Below are 21,970 nucleotides of genomic sequence, written 5' to 3' on the forward strand. Positions count from 1 at the left end.
ATCCGGTCAACACCCGGCGAGCCCCAAACTGCAGCGTAATCCGTTTGGCAATTGAGCAGAGGATTAGATCATCCGATTTCCCGACTCTCTTGAGTCCAACCCTTGTCCAACTCTTAATAAGTTCCCCAATTCTCTTAAACCGAGGTTTTATTATCAGATAAGCGGCCCTTGGCCAGGCAGTCCGTTTTTGCATCCGAGAAGATCGGTTGTATAAGAAGTTAATTGTGAACCGCCAAGAATAAAAGTCGATACTAAGGAAATGTTGTGAAGTTTAAACTTAGTGAATAAAGAATAAAAATAAATTTTTTTAAATAATTCACAAGTGTAGTTCTTAATTGGCGCCCAACGTGGGCCACGCATAATTTGTTCTAAATAAAGCTTTAAAATAAATAACCAACGGTTTTAAAGTGAAAAGGAACTTGCGTGGTCTAATAAAAACCCAACCGACAAAAAAGTTTGTGTTAAAAATAAAAGGAGGAAATTAATAAATGAAATAATCCCCTTTTACTTACAACAATCTGCTAATTAGTAATCGACATAATAAGACTTCGGTTTAACAAAAAAACTAAACGGTCTCAAAAAATAAAACCAAACAATATAAAAAGATAAACAAAAAATTTTAAAAACTGTGAAAGTGAAAGCAGATACAAAAAATTTAAAAACTGTGAAAGTGAAAGCTGATACAAAAAAACAACTGAGAAACAAAATTCAAAAACAATTATAAATTCAAATACCAAATCCGACAAGAAGGAAGAGCTGAGGGCAATCCCTCGCTATACAGCAACGACCAGAAATCAAATTGAAGGAAGAGCTGAGGGCCATCCCTCGCTAAAAATTTACGACCACAAAAATAAATTGAAGGAAGAGCTGAGGGCCATCCCTCGCTAAAATCAACCAAGAAGGACGACCCCAACAGGATCATCAAAGGAAAACAGACGATATCACACTAAATCCAGAAGAAAAGAAAACAATTAGTGAGCGTATACTGTTTATTTTTTATATTCTATTTAAGTACTATAAGCAGAAAAATTTAAATAAAATCAAACAAGGTGGAAGACCTTTTTGAAAGAATTCTCACCATGCCCCCACCACAACCTGCAATGGCTTCTAGCAGCCAAGCTAATAACCAAGTGAGCGAATTAATTGCACATATTGTAAATAATGAATTGAATCCCTTAAGGAATGAGATCGTGAGTTTAAAAGCACAACTGAATCAAAATATAAAAAAGGTTGAAGATTTTCAAGTAGAAGTCATTGACCCAAATATTAAATGTGAAACTTCCTTTGAAATTATCAAATCAGTCAGGGAATTTAAAGGAGAAGAAGACAAATATGTGAGTTGGAGGGAATCAGCAGAAATAGCCATGGGAAAATATGCTAGAGGTAGCGAAAGGTTCTTTTCTGCATTATCAATCTTGAGGAACAAAATAACTGGCACAGCAAACGATGCCCTAACACACAATGGAACGGTACTAAATTTTGACGCCATAATGGCTAGGTTGGACTCTGTTTTTAGCAAACGTCCAATCCATATAATTGAGCAAGACTTAGGAGTACTAAGTCAAGGGAAGCTGTCCATAATGGAATATTATGGGTTAGTTAATAAAAAACTAGCTCTTCTAATAAATAAAACCATTATGACTTACGGCAGAAATAAGCCTTTAACTGCTGAAATGAACGAAAAACACAAAAAGACAGCTCTAAGAGTATTCATAACTGGCCTCAACGGCCATATCTCAGACGTCATATTTTCTATGAATCCGCCAGACTTTCCGAACACTATGGTAATAGTACAAGAACTAGAAAGCAATAATTTGAGGGCCCAATTCGCTAACAATTTCACATCATCACAGCGCAGGAGTTATGAGTCAAATTTATTCGGTTACCAAAACTCAAATAATAGACCCAAGCAAAGTAACCATAATAATCATAATAGTAATCAAAGGAATACTAACAACTTGAGGTTTAATCAACCCGATAGCCAGAATAGAAACATCTATAATCAGAATAAATGGAATCAAAATAAAAAGCCAGAGACACTAACAACTCAGCAAAATAATCCTCAGAACAAAAGAGAACCAACAGGTACGGTTAACCAACCGGCAAACAAAACTATGCGATTAAATAATATTGAGGAGAACCATTTTTTAGACAAAAGTCAGGAGTAGGCTTACCCTACTTATTTAGAAATGACGCAAAATTAAATAAAAAATTAAAAATATTAATTGACACTGGGGCAACCTCGTGTTATATTAGAGCAGGAGTTTATAAAAATAAGAATGAGCTTCCAATATACAAAAGAGTATCCACAGTGAATGGATATTCAATAATTAAATATTATCATATGATAACTATTTTTGATACGCGATATACTTTTTATGAAATAGAAGGGCTAGACTCAGATCTACTGATCGGCTATAACCTATTGAAAAAAATAGGAGCTGTGATTGATACAGCTAAGGGAGCTATTAAATATAACGGAATAGAAGAAAAATTAAATTATGACAACGGAAACAATTTAAACCAACATTCTTTAACAGAAGAAAACACCATTCTTCCATTAAAAGAATTTATATTAAAAGAATACTTTGATGAAAAGGCTCAAATCAGATCCGAATCTGAAATGGGTAATCAAAGCGAATTTAGTTTGGGATATACAAATCCTATCACGCCGTCGTTGAAATATCCGACAAAAATAAAAGTTTGGAGTTTAAAAATTCTGAACACGCCGTCGTTGAAATATCCGACAAAAATAAAAGTTTGGAATTGAAAAATTCTGAACACGCCGTCGTTGAACTATCCGACAATCAAAAAATAAACAACATAAAAATATCATCTGCAGATCAAAGAAAAGATCTGGAGAATGAAATATTAAATATTGTAAATGAAGAGCAATTAAAAAAAAAAAAAAGCAGAATGAAAAGAAGAATGCCTTTCGGTTTGACAAACGCTCCTAGAATATTCCAACGAGCGATGGACGATATTTTGAGAGAACAAGTGGGTAAAACATGTCATGTTTATATGGATGACATAATTATATTTTCAAAAACAATGGAGCAACATTACAAAGACTTAATTGTCATTATTAAAATTTTGCTGAACGCAAACATGAAAATTTCGATTGAAAAATCAAAGTTCTTTAAACTAGAAACAAACTTTCTCGGTTACGTTGTTTCTCTCAATGTGATCAAAACCGATCCCGAAAAAATTTCTACAATTGTAAAATATCCGATCCCTAAAAATATTCGAGAGCTTAGAAGCTTCCTAGGCCTTACAGGATATTAAAGATAGCTAAACCTTTAACAAAATATTTAGAAGGCCAAAACGGCAAAGTATCTAAAAAAGCGTCCAGTAAAACTTCCATACAGTTGGACGATTCAGCTGTAAGAGCTTTTAACGAGCTCAAAGATAATTTAATTGCACAAATCGAATTGGTACAACCTGATTAAAATAAAAAATTCACTTTAACAACCGATGCGTCCGATCTAGCTATTGGTGCTGTTCTTTCTCAGGAAGGAAAACCAATAACCTTCATTTCAAAAACTCTAACTAAAGCCGAACAAGTATATGCAAGCAATAAAAAAGAACTTTTAGCAATAGTTTGGGCATTTAAAAATTTTGCGAAACTATTTATACGGCGTAAACAACATAGAAATCTATACAGATCATCAACCACTGTCTTTCTCGATCTCTCAAAAAAAATCCTCAAATCCTCAAAAAAATCCATCGAGATAAAAAGATGGTACTCATTCATTGAAAGTTACTCTCCCAAAATAATGTATAAGCCAGGATCTACCAATGTATTCGCTGACGCCTTATCAAGAATTCAAATTAACAACCTAACGGACAGTAACGAGTCGGTCTCAGATCAAAACACTCAGCATTCTGCAGAGAGTAATTTTGAGAATGTTATACAAGAAACCCGCAAACCCTTAAACCAGTTTAAGCAACAATTGCTAATAGCAACGGGGAAGTATACAATACATGAGATGGTCAATATATTCGGAAATACCAGACATATAATAGAATTTGATACCCCTGAAAATTTGGTATCAATCTTAAGGGAATATATTCCTCCTAACATAACAATAGGTATTCACTGTACTTTAGAAGACTTATACAAAATTCAAAATGCACTTAAAGAAAATTTCACGAATAAATTCCTATATACAAAAATATTCGTCCAAGATGTAGAAAACCCTGAAGACAGAGCATTAATAATAGAAGAATCTAATTGTAGAGCACACAGGGGATTGGACGAAAATTACAAGCAAATTAACAGACTATACTATTGGCCAATCTTGAAGAAAAAACTCCAGGAGTACATAAAGAACTGTACAATTTGTAATAGTAACAAGTATAATAGACACCCTGTACTAATTCATATTGGACAAGCACCCATCCCAAATAAAGAAGGAGAAAATTTGCATATCGACATTTTTTACGCTCAGAATTTAATTTTCATTACTTGTATTGATTCATATTCAAAATACTTAGTTGTAAAGGATATTCAAAATAAACTCAACATAGAAACCAAAATTTCAGAAATATTGCAACATTTTCCACTTGCTAAAACTTTAATGATGGATAACGAGCCTAGTTTTTCATTAACACAATTTAAATCCTTTGTTACGTACGCCCTTCCCCCATACAAGATTAACCCCGGCAAAACAAATGCCATAAGTTGAGGGTAGGGGCCGTAATGACTAACCACACTCCAATTGATAAGGGTAAATCAGCAAAAACAATTCGGCAGCTCATGGGTGTCGCGTGGCCAGAACAACGACCACGATCGACCTGCTCGTAACCGTACTCCAGTAAGGTAGCAAAGTGCACTAACCGGCCGTTGACTCCATAAATAGGGGAAATAGAGAAACAGTATCCCTAGATGGGAACACTTAGCTAACTCATCCAATATGGGGATCTAGCGAAAGCTCTAGTCCGGTATAAAAGACCCCAGCCAAATAGAGAAGGGACAGAAAAATGGTTCTGATCTCTCCCTGAGAGTGGTCTAGAAGTTCAACTCCCATCAACACAGTCCACGACTGGAAGAAGGCTGGTGTCCAGAAGGATGTCTTGACGTTTCCCTAGAATCAAATTCACCCAGGAGGAAGTGCCGATAACCGGTCCTGCGATCGACCACAATCTAGAGGAAGTCAACCTGCAAAAACCCGAAGGACGAAAAGAACTAGTGAACCAAGTGAATGGCCTAAGGACCCCAAGATGGGTAGCAAAACGTCTAAAGTGGCCGGCAGCACCGCCAATGTGATTAACAGAGTAGAGATCGTTGACCACAAAGATGATATTCAGGATGTCAACAAGACCATGAAGCTCATCGTTGGACTACTCCTGGTTATAGTGCTCCTTAAGGTTGTAAAGATCTACAAGCGCTCTGTTCAGAGACGCCGCGACCAACATCATGCCCTGGAGAAAGTGGTGACTCACATTGGAGCATAAGCCAAGCAGATACAGTGAAGTGAAGCAGCATAAAGACAATAGAAACAATAAAACAATTATAAGAATACACACAATTTATTTATGTGTGTGTGTGATTTCCTGGAAGCGCACACTATTTCGTCAGAATCCAAATTTCACGTGTTGTCTCTTGTATTCGTCCTGTGGTCCTCCCACAGCATGTATAATGTGCTCGGCGCAATACTACACTTCCCACCAACTCACAAACCAAGTTAAATACACTTTATGTATAGTTTTAGATATATATTTTAAGTTCCTTGGATCACGTCTTGTCACTTCAAAATTATGCGGAATAAGTGAGAGCTGAACCAGCTCATCGGAACCAAAACGATATTAGTGTTACCAGTAGTGAGCAGAATACTTTTGCTTATACGATATTCTTATCGATATGAAGTAATGTCATATTCCAACACACCTCCTTAAAAGTCTGATGCTCATGATTTATAAATTTTAAGTTTAATAAAAAATTTGAAATTTGAATTGGCAAGACAAGATATTTCTGGGAGTGCACATTGACCCAACATTTGTTGCTTGAATTGAGGAAACCCAGTAAAACCCAATTAGGTCAATATTAAAATTAATACAAAGAAAAATGAATATTCCAAATGACAAAATGATGCGATGCAAAATTAACATACAAAACAATTAAAGGCAATTTCCGGAAGTAATCTTATAAATTTGAAAATTATAAAGTAATTAGGAATATCTTCTGTTTCCAAACTTAATAACTAGAAAATATAACAGATTTTAAATTCAATAACATAGTTTCAAAAAATTATTCTTCTAAATGATAAATTAAATTATATCTTCAACTTTTATGTAAGTATAAAAAAAAATTGTCGTCTGCATCCATCAATCGGTTAAGCCAAGACGCTGTCTTAGTTGTGCGAAGCGTGGAGCTGGGAGTGGTTTTGTTAATATATCCGCCAGTTGATGATCTGTAGAAATATACTCAAGTTTTATTAGTTTATTTTCAACTTGTTCACGTGAAAAATGATATTTGATGTCTATATGTTTTGAACGTTTGTGGCAAGAGGGGTTGTTGGCGATGCTAATACAGCCCTGATTATCTTCAAAAATTGTAATAGGTTGCTTTAGATTTATGTTCAAACTTTCTGGTAAAGATTTTAACCATAGGGCTTCCCTTACAGCCTCAAACAATGCCATATATTCGGCTTCGGTTGATGATGCTGCCACTGAATTCTGTTTTCTAGTACTCCAACAAATCAGGTTTGTTTTAAACATCTTGAAAAGATATCCTGTTGTACTTCTCCTATCCAATTGACATCCACCCCAATCTGAATCTACATATCCAACAAAGAAGTCGTCATTCCTCTCAGTTTTAGTGAATGTTAGCTTAAAATCAATAGTACCTTTCAGATATCTTAATACCCTTTTTAAGCATAGCCAAAGATCTTTATTATTTTTCTGCCTATACCGACTCAAAAGATTTACAGATATACTGAGATCTGGCCTTGTACATAGCATTACATACATAAGGCATCCAATCAAACTTTGACAAGGAGAATCGTCTCTTTCATCAGAGTCTAATAAATCAAAGTTCAGTTTACTTGGAAGTGGTGAATTTACAGAATTACATTGCTCCATTTTAAATTTTAATAAAATATTTTTAATATAAGCTGATTGGCTTAATTCCACTTTACTTTCTTTTGTGTCTATTTTAATACCAATAAAATACTTAATTTCCATTAAATCTGTCATTTGAAACTTGCTCATTAAATATGACTTAAATTTATTCATTGTTAAAATGTTTTCTGTACAAATAACCAAGTCATCTACGTATAACAAAACATATATATTTTTTAAAATAGTCCCTTTATCCAAAATATATATACATCTATCTACAGGTGAATTTTTAAAACCAATATCTTTTAAAGCCTTTTCAAACACTTTAAACCAACATCTAGCCGCCTGCTTAAGACCATAAATTGCTTTATTCAATTTACAAACATGACTGCTATTACAAGACAGTCCTTGAGGAACTCTCATGTATATTTCCTCTTTTAAATCTCCATTTAAAAAAGCAGTTTTTACATCCATATGATGTACTTTAAGGCTATACTGGTTTGAAAAAGACATTATAAGTCTGAAACTTGCAATTCTAGCCACAGGGGCAATGTTTCGTCGTAATCGATTAAATATTCCTGTGTAAATCCTCGTGCTACAAGTCTGGCTTTATATTTTACCGGTCTACCAAACTCGTTCTGTTTTATTGTAAATATCCATTTACAATCGACTATGTTTTTGTTTTCAGGTCTTTCTACCAGTGACCATGTTTTGTTAATTTCATGAGAATTAAGCTCACCTTCAATAGCTGCTCTCCACTGTTCTTTATCACTCCTATTATTAATTTCATCAAAAGATATTGGAGCACTACCTGTTAAAGTTTGCGCATTCATAACACAAATTTTAATCATATCTCTATATGAAAATTTGGGCTTTTCTTTTAGTCTATTGCTTTTTCGAATTTGAGTATTAGAGTCACTTGGTTCACCTTCAGATAAAACACCAGATATCTCTGGATCGGCATTTTCCACTTCATTCTCCACTTCATTTTCAATTTCACTAGGCTGCACATCTGATACTACCATATCAGTGTTTTTCTGAACCGTTTCACTCTCAATAAGACCAGAGTCTTGAAAAGCAGGTTCAATATTTTCTTCAAGAATGGGAAAATCCATGTTGTTATCAACATCCACAGCTCTAGACATTATCCTGCTTGATTCATCAAACACTACATCTCTTGCAATAACAAATTTGTTATTCTCCACATCCCATACTTTATATCCATTTGGTTCATACCCGACAAGTATACGTTTCCATGATTTGTCATCAAATTTTCTTTTTCTCGTTTTATTGAGAACGTATACTGTCGAACCAAAAACTCTTAAGTACTTCAGGCACGGCTTTTTGCTGTGCCACATTTCAAAAGGTGTCTTTCTGCATTCATGTAATGCACTAGTTGGGCTTCTATTAATAAGGTAGGTGGCTGTTAGCACTGCTTCACCCCAGAAAGTTTTCTGAATCTTGCCCCCTATAACTAAAGCTCGAGCTTTTTCCGTTATAGATCTAATCATCCTTTCGGATACACCATTTTGTTGTGGAGTATGTGGAACCGTCAAGTGGTAACTAATGCCTTTTTGAACACAGAACTCTTTCATTTCATTCGATAAATACTCCCTACCATTATCAATATAAAGGTTAACTATATTTAAATTAAACAAAGCATGCGTTTTAGCTACATAGTCTTGAAATACACTAAAAACTTCTGACTTATAACTCAACAGGTAAGTTACACAACAATGCGTATACTCATCAATAAAAACTACATAATAATTCTTATGATCAACAGTAGATGGGGTTATTGGACCACACACATCAGAATGTACCACGAATAATGGTCGATTTATGTGGTCCTTATTTTTAAATTTATTAAAACTTAATCTCGCCTGCTTTCCCTTGACACAAGCTTCACATAATTCATTATCTGGTTTTATGTTATTCAGCAAATCTGTATCGTCAAACATATTTTTGGTTTTAGTTTCTAAAAACTTTCCCTTACTCAAATGACCTAGCCTCTCATGCCACAAACTATAATTATTATTTTTAGCTGCATTTGCAGTACACGCTAGTTTATTAGAAAAGAAATTAACCAATGGAACATTTCCAAATATACTTCCATTCATTACAATTATTTTACCTTTTCTAACAGTTACACCTCCTGGGTGAAATACAATGGTAAGGCCTGCCTCCTGCATTTTTTTTAACTGAGATCAAGTTTTCAGGGATATCAGGACAGTATAAGACATCTTTAAGCTCAATTTTCTCATTTAAATCTGTGTACAGCTTCACTGTTCCTTTCTTAACTGCATAAATGAATACATCGTTCTTGGCAACAGAAATTTTAATAGGTTCATCTAGTTCAGTGATAGTTGTAAACAAACTCTCATTGTTGGCCAAATGGTCTGATGCGCCAGAATCCAATAAGAACCCAATGTTTGGTTGGCTATTTGCGCGTCTCATCATAAATGCGATCCCATTATGATTTCCTTGGCTTTGTGTGGATGTCATCTGCGGCTGTTTGCCATTTACATGTTTCTCCTTTTCCCTTTTTAGAGCAAAGCAATCTTTTTTAATGTGACCACTCTTGCCGCAATGCAAACATTTTTTCTGGAACTTTGAAACTCTATTTGTTGCAAATTTGCTACTTTTCTTATAAGAAAATTGAGGCTTACTGTCCTTTTTTACAGCCTGCATAACCTTTAGACTGGTATCTTTGCTAATATTTTTTAGCTTGATCTCGTGATCCAAAGCTTTTTATTTGGACGTTGATGCACTATGGTCAGTACAAACAAGTGGCCCTACGACACCAAGAAAAGCTTGCTACGCGCGGAGCCCATCACCGTTTTGGGCGAGTAAACATAATCGCGGACAAAGAAAAAGACAATGTAACAATAGACAATTAAAAATACAGGTCAATATACGAATAGACAAAATACATCAAGTAAAACTAATTAGTTACTAGGGAGGATAGTATTATTGATTTAAAGATAGGAAGTGAGTCAGTAGTAGATATTAGGTGATATAGTCTATTATAATCATTGCAAAGTACTCTAAAAGGTTCATGAATTGCGTAATTAGAGATACAGTGATTTAATACTAAAGGAATATAGTTTCTAGTGAATCTATTTGGCACATTAAAATGCAGGCGACCCAGTAACTCGGGACTCTCTACATCACCATGAATAAGATTTCTAATAAACGTAATACCAAGCATAGTTCTACGGTTAGCTAACGATGGTAAGTTAATTAGAAGTAGTCTACTAGAGTAGGATGGTAGTATTAGGCTTGTATCCCAGTTAAGTCTCCGTAAGGCAAGTATTAAGAAGTTTTTTTGCACAGACTCAATCCGGTCTATATGCACCCCATATTGGGGACTCCAAACAGGAGCGCAGTACTCAAGAATTGGTCGGACTAATGAAATAAACAAGGTCTTTGTGACATAGGGATCATCGAATTCCTTCGACCACCTTTTGATAAATGCAAGCACGCCCCTGGCTTTATTTACCATAGTAGTAATGTGATCGGAAAATGTAAGTCTAGGATCCATGTAGACTCCAAGGTCGTCAGCATGCGTTATCCTATCTAACGCACAACCACTTAAAGTCCACCTAAGAAGATCACCTGAAAACCCTAAAAGGTCCAATTTCCGGACTAAAATCGGGTGACTTACAGAATCAAACGCCTTACTAAAATCAGTGTAGACCACATCAGTCTGACGATTCTTTCTAAAACCTCCTATAACAAATGAAGTAAACTCCAAAAGGTTGGTTGTCGTTGACCTACGTTTTATAAATCCGTGTTGACATGAGGAAATAAGGGACCTACAACTGTGTTGTAAATGAGGCGTAATAATGTTCTCAAAGAGCTTCGGTATAGCTGATAGCTTTGAAATACCTCTGTAATTACATGCGTTCAATTTACACCCTTTTTTTATGAAGCGGGATAACAAACGATTCCTTCCATCTGTGTGGGAAATCGGATGTTTCTAAAGACAAAGTAAACAGTTTGTGCAATGGTCTACACAAAGTCTCAGCGCAATACCTAAGCACACATCCAGGGACTCCGTTAGGACCCGGAGAGTAGACTGGTTTGACCCTTTGCAATTCTAAAAGAAGTGAGCTTTTACTTATAACAGGACAACAAATAAAGTTTGATTTAGGAATGACATATGGGTAAGACTAATCTGGAGGACTTGATGTTGAATAGGTGGTTTGAAAAAACTGTGCAAAAAGATCGGCTATGGCTTGATCAGTGCTAGCAGCCGAATTTTCAAATTTAAGTGATGATGGGTAACTAGAAGATTTACGCTTTGTGTTAACAAAATTATAAAACTGTTTTGGATCCACAGTAAACTGGGTCTTGCAACGAGCTAAATAGTTTTTATAACACTGGGCGTTAAGCACGGTGAAATCAGACCGAGCACTTAAGTATCGGGAAAAGGCAGCTTGTGAACCTGAAGCTCTAAACTTTTTGTAGAGTCTAGACTTTACATTTTTAAGTCGTGCCAGCTCTTTGTTAAACCACGGAGGTTGGTTTGAAATTTTAGGATAATACGTAGGAACGCATGTATCAAAAACTTCGTTTAATATGTTATAAAATATATTAACCGCTTCATTTATATTAGTACTTAAGTACAGATTGGACCAATCCGAGCAAGCTATAAGGCTATTAATGAGTGCAAAGTTCGCTTTACGAAAGCAGGGGATGCGTTTAGCTATTTTTTCAGATACTTCATACACTTTTGTACCCGTGTCAATAGTCAGCTCTAGCGTTGGGTGATAAGGGTCTTCTGGTAAAGTAATTGCAGAGGTTCTAGCTATGCAGACACAATCTGGACTGGAAACAAAGCATAGATCCAGTAATCGTCCTAAGAAATTTAATACATGATTTACTTGAGACAATGAAATATCAAGCAAACCGTCAAGAAAATCATGCTGCGTTGAAGGTAACAATATATTTGAGGTTTCGACGGTGGACCATGTATATTAAAGTCACCTAAAACTATTAACTGATCCCTATCTGATAGTTTACTTGAAATAAACTGGATAGCGGACAGATGATTCGCATATGTCGGGAATTCCGATGATGGCGGAATATATGAACATGTTATGTATATAGAAATACCCGGAAGGGATAGTTTTATACACAGAAACTCCACCTCCACGTCGGGACGGACGATCAAGCCTGTAAGTTGTGTACTTACTTGGAAAAACTTCGGAACTTAGAACTTCCGGTTTTAACCAGGTTTCAGTAAAAACAATAACATGGGAAGACAAGGAAAAACTATCAGTATACAATTTGGTCAACTTACTTTGTAAGCCTCTTATATTCTGATAATAAAGCTGAAGAAAAGAATCTAGTTTTTTGAGATAGATGAGGATGTAGATGTGGATGGCTCTTTAAAGGGACTTCCAACTTCCTTTGAACGAATTTTCTTTTTTTTAGCTTCGTACTCTTTAACAAAAATGCCAACAGGCCAAAAATTGGCTGAGCACATAGTTGCAAAATGAGCACAGGGAACACCGATCTTAAAAGATGATACTTCCCTAGCATATGGAAAATTAAATCGTTCAACCTTTAGATCATCAATCTGAACTTTGTTACGGATATAGGCCTTAATGTCCAGCGATGAAAGGTCAGGATTTAGCCGAGAAACAAAAATTTGTTTCCGCTGCGGTACACAGGTGACTGTTTTAGGTACCACGCATGTGACAGGTTTAGGTACTACGGCATTTACGGCTGCACTACCAGTTTCATTCGGTACTCCGGACGTTAAGTCAACATGCGGCGTTGGAATTATTAAAGTATTGTTTATAGCAGATTTTTCGGGCGTCTCATGCGGCAAAATCTCGCGTCCTTTGCATTCGGAAACCGAATCTTTTTTAGCTTTCGATCTCAGTACCATTTGTGCGGCGGCTGAGATCGACTGCTGTGCTGCAGACCCCGGATCGCCAGAGAGAGTTACACTAGCGGCTACCGTGGGTTGTCTATCGACCGCGATCTTTTTACGCTTAGGAGAATCGGGCTCAGATAGCATACGGCTAGTGAGCTGCGATTCAAGCGCCACAAGCAGATCCGTATTTTTACGGCTGTTCCGGATTAATTCCGTAACATTGCTTTTTGTAAGCCACCTTATAGAGAGTGCTTGGGTTTCATAAGCAATGCATTCATCACAATAGTAGCGCAAGCCACTTCTCATGTCGATTGCATCGCGTACCAGGCCCGAATAGCCAAGGCATTTTGCATGAAAAATATTCTCACACGAATGGCACGGAATGCTCTGTTGTCCAGCCGAAATTAACGACTTGCATTTCTTTAAATTGCAGACAGCCATTATCGCGATATTCCGCAGTGCCAAGAGAATAAAGCTACGCAAGTAAAAGAGAGAGTTAGAGAGCGGGAGAGAATGAGCGGGAGTAAGTAAGCTGGGGGAGCGTAAGTTTTAGATGTTCCAAAAACAAAGTTATAAGCGGGAGTTCGGGAGAGCGGGTAACTACCGTTTAAACACTTACCGCTCCAAACAGCGTTTGGAAGAAAAGAAGAAGGCAATTAGAAAAAAACTATAACAACAAACACTGCACAGAGATTAGACGTGCAAACTAATTTTGTTAATTTAAACACAAAACAATCACTATGCACTCGCGAAGCGAACGGATGTTGTTAGGGACATAAAAAGTTATATAGACGCATGAAAATATGAATTAAACCCCGATGGTTTATGGACAAAAATTCGGAGCGCAAGACAAAAACACGACCGTTCACTGAAAGTTCGCATAGCTAATAATCCAACAGACGATTTTTTACAAAGGCCAAGGTTAAATTGTTTTCTGCTAAAGTTTCTATTGCCGTTATAACGCCGTCATACGAAGATGGCAGTGTTATTAGTAAATGCGAAACCTTGTCCATTTCTTCATCTTTAGCACCTGATGCTAGCAATTCGGCAATGAGTTCGTCAAACAAATTAAAATGGCTTAATAACTGAGAATCGCTCTTAAGTTTTAAAGATAGCAGTTGCTTGCGTGTAGACAACTGTGAGGCCAAACTCTTCCTCTCATAGATTGAATCTAAATTTTGGAAAACCTGCTTTGCAGTATCTTCACTTTTAGCAAAACCTAAAAACGAGTCACTTAAGTACTCAATGATCACGCTTTTTGCGCATTTCTCCTTTTTCTGCCATTCAACCAAATCTTCTTCTTCTTCTTCTTCTTGGTCTATAACCTTCAACACATCTATTTCGTTTAACAATGCCCTTATACGAAATTTCCAGGTGGAATATTTTTCTCCATCAAATGGCCTTATATTTCGTTTATTGGTTTTCTCCATTTTTTTGTTTAATATATATAATAAAATGATACTTTTACTTAGCTGCAGTTATGGCGTGGTCTGGGCCCATAACCTATAAAAATACACACAATTTATTTATGTGTGTGTGTGATTTCCTGGAAGCGTCTCACTATTTCGTCAGAATCCAGATTTCACGTGTTCTCTCTTGTATTCGTCCTGTGGTCCTCCCACAGCATGTATAATGTGCTCGGCGCAATACTACACTTCCCACCAACTCACAAACCAAGTTAAATACACTTTATGTATAGTTTTAGATATATATTTTAAGTTCCTTGGATCACGTCTTGTCACTTCAAAATTATGCGGAATAAGTGAGAGCTGAACCAGCTCATCGGATCCAAAACGATATTAGTGTTACCAGTAGTGAGCAGAATACTTTTGCTTATATATGAAGTAATGTCATAGTCCAACAACAATAATAAGTAAATTGCACTCCAATATTATGAACAAAAAGTGAATCGCCCAGAAACAATCACAAACAATTTGCGAGTACATGCATTTCTGAATGCAAGTGTAAACAGAACCCCCAAATACATACGCTGAACAAGGAATTGGAGCTGCACCGACCAGCCCCAGCTCGAGCATTGGAAACGACGTGCGCCGCAGTGGAACTCGCATACGATGCATGCATACATACATATCTATACAGCGATATATCCGTGCGCCATGCTTACATCAGAAGCTTTAGCAAAAACAATAGACACTGATCCACAATTTAACGTAAGAATTTTATACTTGTTATCAAAAGCGACCCTACCAATAACAGTGAATGAATTGGAATACTTATATATTGAGACCTTCCGTCTAGATTTTTCTCCACTTGCCCACTGTAATAAGACCGAAAAAGCTATCATTATCTCTACCGTTCCAACGGTCATTGTTCTCTCCCGTCTGGATAAGAATTTGTTTTTGGGCAATGCTAATACTTTCCTAGTTAAGACAAAGAATTAATCTGTTAGGAATACATGTATTAATATATGATATCCACATATAATAATTGTTTCATATATATAATCATTTAGATATACTTTTCTTTTTATACCTTTTTTTATGCATAATAATCAAATGTTAATTTTTCAGCGGCGAGTATCAGCCTTGTAATTGTATGACAATTGCAAGAGCCCTCTGAGCGACGTTTGTAGTCGTGAATAGTCAGCATTTTGCTGATGTGTGCACCTTCACAGGTGGTAAAATCGATACTTTCCGCTAATACAATAATTGTCAATTAATTTAATCCCTATATGAATTAACCAATATTATGTTATTCAACACCGGCACACGCCGACATAAATATTATTTAATAAATTTATAATGTGAAAAAGAATTCAAAACCATGGTGTGCTGGAACTCTAACAACGGAGGTGTGCTGACGCGAGGAGTGAAGTAGGTCAAGAACAATGACATAACTTTCGACGGACAACCTTGACAATAGGGGATCGTATTGCGCGGCCCGCGACGATCCATTGGCACACGAATGTGTGAAGGGGAGGGAATATGGCCAAAACACAGCCCGATCGTATTGCGATCAAGCGACAGCTAAGCTTGTTGGGCAGTGTGTACAGATGACTGACGAACTTGTTGACTAATATTGTTTTCCAGGCACTTTTAATATTTATTCTCGTTATGTTGGAGAGGAGAGAGGCTTACCAAGATCCCACGACCCGAATACGACGTAGCTTATGCCGGCAAATACTGCCTGAGCATCGGACGCCTCTCCCTCGGCCCAAGTCGGGCACAAATATGCCCACGTAACAGCATTGGCGCCCAACGAAGGACATTTCATATTCCTTAAGGAATTTTACCAGGGTCCACAATCTCGATGCCTGCGGTATCAGAGTGGATATACCTAGGGATGGCATAGCTTTCATCTTTATTTGCCATGAGTAATTTGACTGTTTGATAGAACAGGGAACCACTTAGGGAATCCCTTCATGAGCAGTCTATCTGAACTGGCGAACATAAGCCTAAAACGAATAATAAAATTTATTAAAGCAACCGGATGGGAATTATGCTAAGCCAGCTGCAATAATGGCAGCAGATTATTAAGAAAGGGGATACAGATCCACGCGGTACCACAATGGACCTTTAAGGACTAAGTGTGTCAATGATTTGGCAGCCGCTCTAACCTAACGTAACCTAGAACAGGGACCTTAAATAATTTTAAATATGCGCATACTTATTTTGTCTTTAAATTAGTAACTTTAAAGTCCCCAACTTCTGTGACTGTCCGTGTTGAGAGGCCTCTCAATCAGAACTTCGTCCCAGAATAGTGGCTTGACTTTAAAAAGTTGTAACCTTAGAAATTCCCTGTTTTGTTAATGGACCAATTTACCAGAATTTCCTTAAAACAAGAACTATGAGTTATCCTTTCTATAATACTATACCTACAACTAAGTGCCGACCGACTATTTGTTGAGATTAACGTAAATACAATTTATAGGTGCTTTGTGGCCGACGCCCCACGACGTACTAGGCATTTGTCCGGTCGTTTGATTGGTTCGAGTCCAGAAAGAGCAGGAGCGAAAGCATTACGGTAACGCATTTAGCAGTTGCGGTGCGGATCTACTGTTCGTTTGTCGATCCAGGACAGAATGGGGGTGGGGGAACTGACAGGAAACGCAAAGCCGACGCCCCACAACGTATTAGGCTAGTTGGTCAGGTCGTTTGCTTGGTTCGAGTCCAGAAAAATAGGAGACGGTTGTGGACCCCGAGAATGATCGGTCAAATAACTTGTTTTCCGACGACTGGCGGGAGGGGGTTTTTGGACAGATTCCTTACCTAAACACAGCCATTCCGTTTGGAACATTTGAGCTGAATAAAAAGGGAAAGTAAGGGCATGAAACCGCGTTGTGTAGAAGCGGCTAACACCCCTAGTTAAGTAAATTTATTTTATTTTTGTTTAGGGCTTAAATATCGGACGGTTCTTGACCGAAGAGAAACTTGAGAAGCAGAGAGAAGCACCCCCAGTTGATAAACATTCTTATTGTCGACTTATTCAGCGTGTACGTCGCTGACCGGGTATTTTGAAAAGAATCACGTAAAGCTTTTATACCAATCGAAATAGAGGGAAGACAAATTGTACATGTATTAATCAGCACCAAGTGACAATCTGTAAAAGAAAGCGGAGGCCTTTAAAGAACGCCCAATCGTATAAATGAAGGGGGCCAAGAAGAAGGTCTTATTCCAACCCAGCACCGGAAGAGTGACCCGGGCAACAACGCGCGGTGAAAATCAGCAACCCCGCAGTGCAAGCGCGCCAAGGCTAGGAGATCCACAGATAAGTCTCCCAGACAAGATGGAACTTATACGACAAAAAGTGACCCAAGGATTAAACCGAACTCATGAACGCGCAGAAAAGGCATATAACACCCGTAGCAAGCTCGTAGAGTTTTCCGTAGGACAAGTTGTCTATAGAAAAAACTACAAGCAGAGTAACAAAGCTGACGGATATAATGCCAAGCTTGGCCCGAATCGAATTCGCTGTGTTGTACTCCAGCATAAGGGCAAAGCGCTATAAGAGCTGGGCAATGCAGTGGGGAAAAGTGTCGGGGTATTCCACGCTAAAGACCTTTATGTCGCCTAAACCTCTGAACGTAATACGACGACTCCAGAAGGCGACAAACTTAGAACTGTGGGATAGCAAGAGTTGATAGAAGGTCCCGATCACCTGATGAGGTGAACACGTAATCAGAACTACCCTGATTCCGCTATAAAAGCCACAGCCGGGGACAGAAAATTATCCAGACATGATGAACACTTTCAGCGTATACGAACACGCCATCCAAGCTGCTCACCAGCTTAACAAGCTTAAAAAGGAGTACGAGGGCAGGGCCTCGTATCTAACATTCCTTACGGAATGGATGAACGGGCTCTGCCACAGTATAAACATCGATGAGGAGTGCATCCAGCAGCGCTGGTTAAAACTCCTTTGGGCGACTCAAAACCGGGAGACGATAGAACAGGAGATCGGGCAGAGGACCCGAAACCAGGAAAACGAGACAGTTGCTCCAAGTACAGGAGCAACTTGTACGGACACAAAAACAAATAGTCAAGATACAGGAGAGCCAACAGAGGGTGGGGCGGCGCATGAACCGCCTCGCCAGAAGATTGGCAAGAAGGAGCCCGCGCCATAATAAGAAAACCTTAACTTAAGAACGATGTCTAGTACTAAGATAAATATATAGTAAATGAGTAAAACAAAAAAAAAAAGAAATAATAATAAAAATAAAAAAAAAGAAACTCTTTAATATACTTTTCTTCGGGAAATGGGAAAACTTTTTACCTTTCAGCTGTGTAGCCCCCGGTTAAAAACCGTGGTTACGGCACACTCAGCAATTTTATTCTCAACTTTTTAACTTTTACTCACTTCTGATTTTTTTTGTATATTTATATATTATTTTTCATTAAAGATATATTATAAATTTTTCATGAGCCATATTTTTATTTACAGGTATAAATATGTATGTATGTATGTTTCCGTGCGAGCCCGGAAAGCTTTTCTTTTTCAGCATATATATAATAATAACATAATAAAAAAGTACAATAATTAAATAATAAAATAATAAGCCCGACTAGCTCATCTGAGACTGGGTTAATGTAGTGGGTCGAAGCCACACGTAAATGGGCGCCTAAAAAAAAGAATAAAGGAGAAGAAGGAGATCTAAAGAGATGGTCGTACGAAGAAGTCATTCCATGCGTAGCCGCATCGATCACTTCGAGCCTGTTACGTACGCCCTTCCCCCATACAAGATTAACCCCGGCAAAACAAATGCCATAAGTTGAGGGTAGAGGCCGTAATGACTAACCACACTCCAATTGATAAGGGTAAATCAGCAAAAACAATTCGGCAGGTCATGGGTGTCGCGTGGCCAGAACAACGACCACGATCGACCTGCTCGTAACCGTACTCCAGTAAGGTAGCAAAGTGCACTAACCGGCCGTTGACTCCATAAATAGGGGAAATAGAGAAACAGTATCCCTAGGTGGGAACAGTTAGCTAACTCATCCAATATGGGGAGCTAGCGAAAGCTCTAGTCCGGTATAAAAGACCCCAGCCAAATAGAGAAGGGACAGAAAAATGGTTCTGATCTCTCCCTGACAGTGGTCTAGAAGTACAACTCCCATCAACACAGTCCACGACTGGAAGAAGGCTGGTGTCCAGAAGGATGTCTTGACGTTTCCCTAGAATCAAATTCACCCAGGAGAAAGTCCCGATAACCGGTCCTGCGATCGACCACAATCTAGAGGAAGTCAACCTGCAAAAACCCGAAGGACGAAAAGAACTAGTGAACCAAGTGAATGGCCTAAGGACCCCAAGATGGGTAGCAAAACGTCTAAAGTGGCCGGCAGCACCGCCAATGTGATTAACAGAGTAGAGATCGTTGACCACAAAGATGATATTCAGGATGTCAACAAGACCATGAAGCTCATCGTTGGACTACTCCTGGTTATAGTGCTCCTTAAGGTTGTAAAGATCTACAAGCGCTCTGTTCAGAGACGCCGCGACCAACATCATGCCCTGGAGAAAGTGGTGACTCACATTGGAGCATAAGCCAAGCAGATACAGTGAAGTGAAGCAGCAAGAAGACAATAGAAACAATAAAACAATAATAAGTAAATTGCACTCCAATATTATGAACAAAAAGTGAATCGCCCAGAAACAATCACAAACAATTTGCGAGTACATGCATTTCTGAATGCAAGTGTAAACAGAACCCCCAAATACATACGCTGAACAAGGAATTGGAGCTGCACCGACCAGCCCCAGCTCGAGCATTGGAACCGACGTGCGCCGCAGTGGAACTCGCATACGATGCATGCATACATACATATCTATACAGCGATAGTGTTATTTTTTTTGTGTAACATAATTTTTGTGTTTTGTTTTTGTAAACCGCCTTCAAGTCTTGCACGTATATATGTATATAAACCAATTATGAAATCTCCCAAAGCCCAGGATCCGGAGCGTCGAGATCTCATCGCCCAGGATTAAAAAAAAAGAGGGTAAGTTTGTCGGAACACGGTTCCTTTTCTTATACATATATATATACATATATATCCGTGCGCCATGCTTACATCAGATGCTTTAGCAAAAACAATAGACACTGATCCACAATTTAACGTAAGAATTTTATACTTGTTATCAAAAGCGACCCTACCAATAACAGTGAATGAATTGGAATACTTATATATTGAGACCTTCCGTCTAGATTTTTCTCCACTTGCCCACTGTAATAAGACCGAAAAAGCTATCATTATCTCTACCGTTCCAACGGTCATTGTTCTCTCCCGTCTGGATAAGAATTTGTTTTTGGGCAACGTTAATACTTTCCTAGTTAAGACAAAGATTTAATCTGTTAGGAATGCATGTAATAATATATGATATCCACATATAATAATTGTTTAATATATATAATCATTTAGATATACTTTTCTTTTTATACCTTTTTTTATACATAATAATCAAATGTTAACTTTTCAGCGGCGAGTATCAGCCTTGTAATTGTATGACAATTGCAAGAGCCCTCTGAGCGACGTTTGTAGTCGTGAATAGTCAGCATTTTGCTGATGTGTGCACCTTCACAGGTGGTAAAATCGATACTTTCCGCTAATACAATAATTGTCAACAATTGTAACCAATATTATGTTATTCAACACCGGCACACGCCGACATAAATATTATTTAATAAACTTATAATGTGAAAAGGAATTCAAAACCATGGTAGGTCAAGAACAATGACATAACTTTCGACGGACAACCTTGACAATAGGGGATCGTATTGCGCGGCCCGCGACGATCCATTGGCACACGAATGTGTGAAGGGGAGGGAATATGGCCAAAACACAGCCCGATCGTATTGCGATCAAGCGACAGCTAAGCTTGTTGGGCAGTGTGTACTGATGACTGACGAACTTGTTGACTAATATTGTTTTCCAGGCACTTTTAATATTTATTCTCGTTATGTTGGAGAGGAGAGAGGCTTACCAAGATCCCACGACCCGAATACGACGTAGCTTATGCCGGCAAATGGTGCCTGAACATCGGACGCCTCTCCCTCGGCCCAAGTCCTTGTCAGGACTCGGGCACTAACATGCCCACGTAACACCTTCGCACAAAGATGCGGTATTAATTTATATTTCGCAGATCCTCGCCATAGTACGTCCAATGGACAAATAGAAAGGGCTCATTCAACCCTTACTGAAATTGCTCGTTGCATCAAAGATGAACTTAACTTAGTTGATTATTCTGAAGTTATAATTAGAGCAGCTCAGAAATATAATATGACAATACATTCCATTACCAACCAACGACCGTACGATATATTATACAATAAAATCGAACACGATAGTATTCCACAGTTATTAAAACAGGCACAAGAGAAAATGTTAAATTATCACAACAAAGGTAGAAAGGAAAAGGACTATCTCGTAGGGGAAGTCATTTATGAGAAAAAACACGGAGAAAGGAATAAGCTTAACTCTAGATATAAAAAACAAGTAGTTAAGGAGAATTTACATAATAAGGTTATCATAAACAATAGAAATCGTACGATTCATAAAGATAACA

The 21,970-nt window shown here is 37.8% G+C and overlaps 1 long non-coding RNA gene across 2 annotated transcripts in view; it reads left to right on the top strand.

The window, feature by feature from the left end:
- Positions 1-353: 353 nt before the first annotated feature.
- LOC139354573 (uncharacterized) overlaps positions 354-21,970 on the top strand; it is a 57,556-nt gene continuing 35,939 nt past the window's right edge. Inside the window, exon 1 of one of the 2 annotated variants that reach the window (XR_011605533.1) lies at positions 354-974. This is a non-coding gene — a long non-coding RNA (uncharacterized lncRNA). Of the gene's footprint in view, positions 975-7,403; positions 8,784-21,970 lie in introns of those variants that run through there. The other variant, XR_011605535.1, reaches the window with a different exon arrangement.

Source organism: Drosophila suzukii, unplaced genomic scaffold (assembly GCF_043229965.1).
Source record: "Drosophila suzukii unplaced genomic scaffold, CBGP_Dsuzu_IsoJpt1.0 scf_10, whole genome shotgun sequence".
Taxonomy (NCBI): Eukaryota; Metazoa; Arthropoda; class Insecta; order Diptera; family Drosophilidae; genus Drosophila; species Drosophila suzukii.